Genomic DNA, 6,745 nt, shown 5'->3' with positions numbered 1-6,745 from the left:
AGACATGCATACACACACACAGGAAACACCCTTAGCAACAATAACAGTACCACACCGACAGCAACAATGACAGTACCACACCGACAGCAACAACACAGTACTACACATGAGGAAGTTCATTTAAAGGCTGCCTCAGACTAACAGAGACAGAACAGGCTACCACTACCATGACATGGTTACCACAGACCTCTAGACTGATATCTTTAAGGTCCAAAGCAGACGTTTTTATTTCAATATCAAAGCATTTCTGGGGAACTTTAAAGTACCTTACTGTAATTGTTTTCAATTAAAATCGTCAAAAGGAACCAAAATAGCTTCTTAACAAAGAGCAATTTCACAAACAAGAGTTTTGCTCAGACTGTCTGGGAGTGGTCTGAGTGGAGAGGGGAAAACTAACTCTTATTGGCAGAAACTCTCTTTCTTATTGGTCTAACTAATTGTGATGTCACCAGGCAGGCCAAAACTCCATCCCACCAAAACCTCCTAAAATTTCAGCTGGTCTTTTCAAACAGCTCTAACACTAAAAGGGCATTATCATCATTTTAATTGAAGTATTATCTACACTATCTTCATAGTAAATAAATAAGTACAACACTGCTACAAGAAGAAGCATTTATTGGTTGAGAAGATAATATGTTGAAAGCTTGAGATTTGTTGAATAAATTGTTACTGTCATACAGTGACAAAGATAGTTTGTATGAAAAAGAGGGAGGACAGACAGACAGACAGACAGACAGACAGACAGACAGACAGACAGACAGACAGACAGACAGACAGACCTAGATTTCAAACAAATTGAGCTAATAGGGTAAAGGAACCCCAGCTCATTTCCAGAGTGGTGACGCATGGCTTCATAGTATCCGCTGGTCATGAATCAGACCATTAGCACTCCCGTCAGAGTGTCTGGCTAAACGTCTGCTATTACGAGACTGTCCTCCTGTGGGGGCTGGTGTGGGGAGGGAAGGGAGGGTGGTTCTCCTATCTGTCTGATAATTGTGGGGGAAGGGGGGGGAACAGGAGGGGTGGTTGAGTCTATCAGACACCACGGAGTCTCACCTTGAGTCATCGTTATGGGGTAGCGTTTCCCACAGACACTATCTATAGAGGCCTATGACCCCCTGGAAAGCATACTGCTCTGCTGTAACAAGATATGGTATAACTTCCTGTAAGTATTTGTCCTAAAAAGACTCTGATGTGGCTCAGTATGTTTGCATGAAATGTAGCTTTAATACAAGGGAGCCAAGAAAGAGTGATGTGAAGCCCATTCTAGCGTCATTCTAGGCCTTTAGGGCCTATATTCTGTTTTACAGTCGGTCCCCAACATCAGCACAGGTCGCAGTAAATTCAACCTAAACTGGAAAAGGCAGAGCCTGTGGTCAAAACATGACGAAAGCAACAGAAGACTAGAAGAATGTGGTATATGTAATTTCCTGCATGAGCTCTCTAGCTTTGCCTAAGTACATTGTTTGTAGACTGTATGTCTGATCAGCATTGTTGTGTGAGATGCTTTTATTCTGTTTTGGTTTCAGTGGCTGCTGTTTATGACTGGGCCATAGAACTAGTGCAAGTCGTTTTCTATGGAGGATGCAGTCATTGTATATAACTCATGTAACTCAGCCAAACAGCACACCAGAGTATAACCATTAGAGACATTGATATCCTTAAGTAGCCTGCCACTGCTCTGTTGCACTTAGATATACATCTACTAATTAAAGAGATAGTGGGGGATATACAGTACATCTCCCAATTAAAGGGATAGTGCAAGATGATCATAACCCTGCAAAAAAGATGAGTCACACAGTGAGTAGATTTATGTCTATGGTAAATTCCACAGAGAAAAAATATTACATAAAAATATTGAGAGATAGCAGAGGAACAACTGGCAAGAGACAGATAATAGGAAAAGGAAATGGAGAAGGCATTAAGTGAAAGTGAGAGAAAGAGAGACACAGAGAGAGAAAGAGAGGGAGAGACAGAGAGAGAGAGAGGGAGAGAGAGAGAGAGAGAGAGAGAGATACAGAGAAAGAGAGAGAGAGAGCAAGAGAGAGACAGCGAGAGATAGAGAAAGAGAGAGAGAGATAGAGTGAGCTAGAGAGAGAGAGAGAGAGACAGAGAGAGAGAAAGAGAGAGAGAGAGCAAGAGAGAGACAGTGAGAGATATAGAAAGAGAGAGACAGATAGAGTGAGCTAGAGAGAGAGACAGAGAGAGAGAGAGAGAAAGAGAGAGAGAGCAAGAGAGAGACAGAGAAAGAGAGAGAGTGAGAGAGAGTGAGAGAGAGACAGAGAGAGAGAGAGAGAGAGAGAGAGAGAGAGAGACCTTCATGGTTGTGAGGTCTGGGGTCTGCTCACTAACCAAGAATTCACAAAATGGGACAAACACCAAATTGAGACTCGGCATGCAGAATCCTGAAAAAATATCCTCAGTGTACAACGTAGAACACCAAATAATGCATGCAGATGCGATACCCGCTACTGATCAAAATCCAGAAAAGAGACGTTAAATTCTAAAACCACCTAAAAGGAAGTGATTCCCAAACCTTCCATAACAAAGCCATCACCTACAGAGAGATGAACCTGGAGAAGAGCCCCCTAAGCAAGCTGGTCCTGGGACTCTGTTCACAAACACAAACAGACCCCACAGAGCCCCAGGATAGCAACACTATTAGACCCAACCAAATCACGAGAAAACAAAAATATAATTACTTGACACACAACTAGAATGCTATTTGGCTCTAAACATACAGTACACAGTGGCAGAATACCTGACCACTGTGACTGACACAAAATTAAGGAAATCTTTGACTATGTACAGACTCAGTGAGGATAGCCTTGCTATTGAGAAAGGCCGCTGAAGGCAGACCTGGCTCTCAAGAGAAGACAGGCTATATACACACTGCCCATAAAGTGAGGTAGGAACTGCCAAATGTATGACCATATTAGAGACACATATTCCCTCAGATTACACAGACCCACAAAGAATTTGAAAACAAATCCAATTTTGATAAACTCCCATATCTATTGGGTGAAATACCACAGTGTGCCATCACAGCAGAAAGATTTGTGACCTGTTGCCACAAGAAAAGGGCAACCAGTGAAGAACAAACACCATTGTGTCACGACTTTAACCAAAGTCGGCTCCTCTCCTTGTTCGGGCGGCGATCGGCGGTCGACGTCACCGGCTTTCTAGCCATCGCCGCTCCATTTTTCATTGTTCCATTTGTTTTGTCTTGTTCCCCGCACAACTGGTTTACATTCCCTAATCACATTGTATATATATATTCCTCTGTTGTTTTTGTTACATGTTCAGGCTGGTTGTTTCCCCCCTGGGTATTATTGTGTAACCCATAGGAGGTTGGATTATTGCGTTTGTTTTGTGACGCTATTTTGCGCATTTCTCTTTTGCTTTTTGGCTGGAGGTTTGATGCTGTTGTGTCCGTTTGTTGTGCTTCTGCCCAAATAAAGTCTGATCACAACTCTCTGCTCTCCTGCACCTGACTTCAACACCAGTAGCGCATACGCTGACACATTGTAAATACAACCTATATTTATGTTTATTTATTTGACCTTTTGTACTTTAACACTTTGCACATCATTACAACACTGTATATAGACATAATATGACATTTGAAATGTCTTTATTCTTTTGGAACTTTTGGAAGTGTAATGTTTACTGTTATTTTTTTATTGTTTATTTCACTTTTGTTTATTATCTATTTCACTGCTTTGGCAATGGAAACATATGTTTCCCGTGCCAATAGAGCCCTTACATTGAAATTGAATTGAGAGAGAGACAGAGAGAGTGAGAGAAAGAGAGAGATACAGAGAGAAAGAGAGACAGACAGACACACACAGAGAGAGAGAGACAGAGAGAGTGAGTGAGAGAAAGAGAGAGAGAGACAGACACAGAGAGAGAGAGAGACAGAGAGAGTGAGTGAGAGAAAGAGAGAGATACATAGAGAAAGAGAGACAGACAGACACACACAGAGAGAGAGAGACAGAGAGACAGAGAAAGAGAGACAGACACAGAGAGAGAGAGAGACAGAGAGAGTGAGAGAAAGAGAGACAGACAGACACACACAGAGAGAGAGAGACAGAGAGACAGAGAAAGAGAGACAGACACAGATAGAGAGAGACAGAGAGAGTGAGAGAAAGAGAGACAGACACACACACAGAGAGAGAGACAGAGAGAGTGAGTGAGAGAAAGAGAGAGATACAGAGAGACAGAGAAAGAGAGACAGACACAGAGAGAGAGAGAGACAGAGAGAGTGAGAGAAAGAGAGAGATACATAGAGAAAGAGAGACAGACAGACACACACAGAGAGAGAGAGACAGAGAGACAGAGAAAGAGAGACAGACACAGAGAGAGAGAGAGACAGAGAGAGTGAGAGAAAGAGAGACAGACAGACACACACAGAGAGAGAGAGACAGAGAGAGTGAGTGAGAGAAAGAGAGAGATACAGAGAGACAGAGAAAGAGAGACAGACACAGAGAGAGAGAGACAGAGAGTGAGTGAGAGAAAGAGAGAGATACAGAGAGAAAGAGAGACAGACAGACACACACAGAGAGAGAGAGGCCATAAAGAGAGGCATTGTCTGTTAGACCTTCCAACCTTCACATCTTCCTGTTATTACATTATTTTCTCATCTTCTCATTCTCATTAGTAAAAAACAACCCCATCCCCCCACACTTGATTACTGTTCTTACTGATTGTCCTGTTTGTGGCAATCTTGAAATATTATGTTTAATTATGTTTTTATTGATATTGTTAATTAATCATTTCCAAAGTACTCTTTGGCAATATGTACATTGATATGTCATGCCAATAAAGCAATAGAAAATTGAGAGAGAAAGAGAGAGAACGCAGTGTGATGACAGAATCTACTTGGCATGGTTCCAAATGATATTGCACATTTACAGTTTACAATTATGAGTGTACAGTATGACATGGTTTATCTCAACTAACCATCTCTTCTCTCAATTACAGAAAGTAATGGCACAAACCCATACAATACACTCAGTACACCAGCCATGCTGTGAGATGAGACAGACAGACAGACAGACAGACAGACAGACAGACAGACAGACAGACAGACAGACAGACAGACAGACAGACAGACAGACAGACAGACAGACAGAAGCAGTGAAGTGAGTTTAAAAAAGAAACTGACACTGCAGGCAATGTTTTCAGTATCAGTTTGCTCATACTAACAGCTTTAACGAAATACACATAGGCTGTTTAGAGAGACATTTACTTAGCCAACAATGGGTGACTGACACTTTCTCATGTGTCCCAGAATTTCCAAATGAGAAGCTATCTGTTGTATCTTTTGTTTAAAATCTAGTAAAAATAACACTGACATCATCCCTGATCCTAACCACCCAAAACGATGGAAGAATGAAATTAATAAAGAAGAGATACAACCCAAGAGGCCTTCACAGTCCCTGTACTGACCAGATACTGCTACTAGCAGAGAAACATCGGAATCAATTCTACCTTGTAGATACTCTATTTCTTTCAAAAGCCAAGCAGGACAAGACATAACTGTGAACTCTGTGACCTCGGCACCAGAGATGAGCTCATAGGTGAGTCACCATGGGAACGTGTGGGTGTGCTCAGCACTCAGCCTTGGGTTATGCTCATTAGGGTATGTAACAAAAAAAATGTTTTACATTATGCAACGGAGCAAAAATAAATTGAGCTTCTTATTGGACAATTCCAGGCAATCTGTCCCTGTTTCAGTCTGTTTTTCTTCCATTTGGTGCCTAATGAACACAACCCTGGAGTATCTATGTCTCCATGCAGAGCAGACTGGCTCCACAGGCTAAACTGGCCCTCTGATCCGCATCATTGATAGCACAGCACTCCTGATGAAATATTAGTGTCTCTTGGCATTGGCCTTATGAAATAGCAGGTGGCATTTGCAGGATTTAAAAGATTACAGTGTTCTACTACCTGATGAGGCCCATGAAAAATATAAAAAAGCACTTTACAGTTAAGTATGACATACTGTGTCTCGTCCTTTCATATCACTGACATCTTGTAAGAACGGGAAGCTATATTCCAAATTTTCTTATCAAATCAAATTGTATTGATCACATACACATGGTGAGCAGATGTTATTGCTAGTGTAGCGAAATGCTTGTGGGACTAGAAGCGAGGCAGCCATCTCAAACAAAACACATTGCAGGTCCTCTTACATTCTCCCAATAAACACTTGATACGGAAGAAGGAGGCAGCCAGACTTCCTGAGGAATCTAAATGATCCATAAGGAGAGTTAAATGATTTAATGATGGAAAACAGTAGATTTTATGATACGGAAGAAGGAGGCAGCCAGACTTCCTGAGGAATCTAAATGATCCATAAGGAGAGTTAAATGATTTAATGATGGAAAACAGTAGATTTTATGTTGACTGGATCCTCTTAAGTCTTTTCAAAATCCAGGCAGTTGCTATTCATTGGACATATGAATTACTACGCTGAAAATAAACATCACTATTTGACTTGAGCCTTGACTTGTATAGCATTTGCATGGATCAAGGTTAATGGCAGGGCACGTCCACTTGAATGAGTCATAGCATTAAGAAATCATAAATAATCTGTAACGTACTTCCTGGTCAGAGGACTCAATAAGCTTATGGAGACTGTATTATAACCTACATTATGATTAGATGCAGGTCTCACTCTGTTGAGGTAGATACAGCTATAGACTGGCATTGGTCAGATGGGCAGTGTGCCAGGAAGAGA

General features: G+C 41.5%; 1 pseudogene; it reads left to right on the top strand.

Moving 5' to 3' along the window:
- Positions 1-6,745, top strand: part of LOC135568952 (arf-GAP with dual PH domain-containing protein 1-like) — a 66,237-nt pseudogene that overhangs the window by 35,502 nt on the left and 23,990 nt on the right.

This window comes from Oncorhynchus nerka, unplaced genomic scaffold (genome assembly GCF_034236695.1).
Source record: "Oncorhynchus nerka isolate Pitt River unplaced genomic scaffold, Oner_Uvic_2.0 unplaced_scaffold_1308, whole genome shotgun sequence".
NCBI lineage: Eukaryota > Metazoa > Chordata > Actinopteri > Salmoniformes > Salmonidae > Oncorhynchus > Oncorhynchus nerka.
The sequence above is the reverse complement of the archived record's forward strand: the minus strand, read 5'-3'. Positions and strand labels throughout refer to the sequence as shown.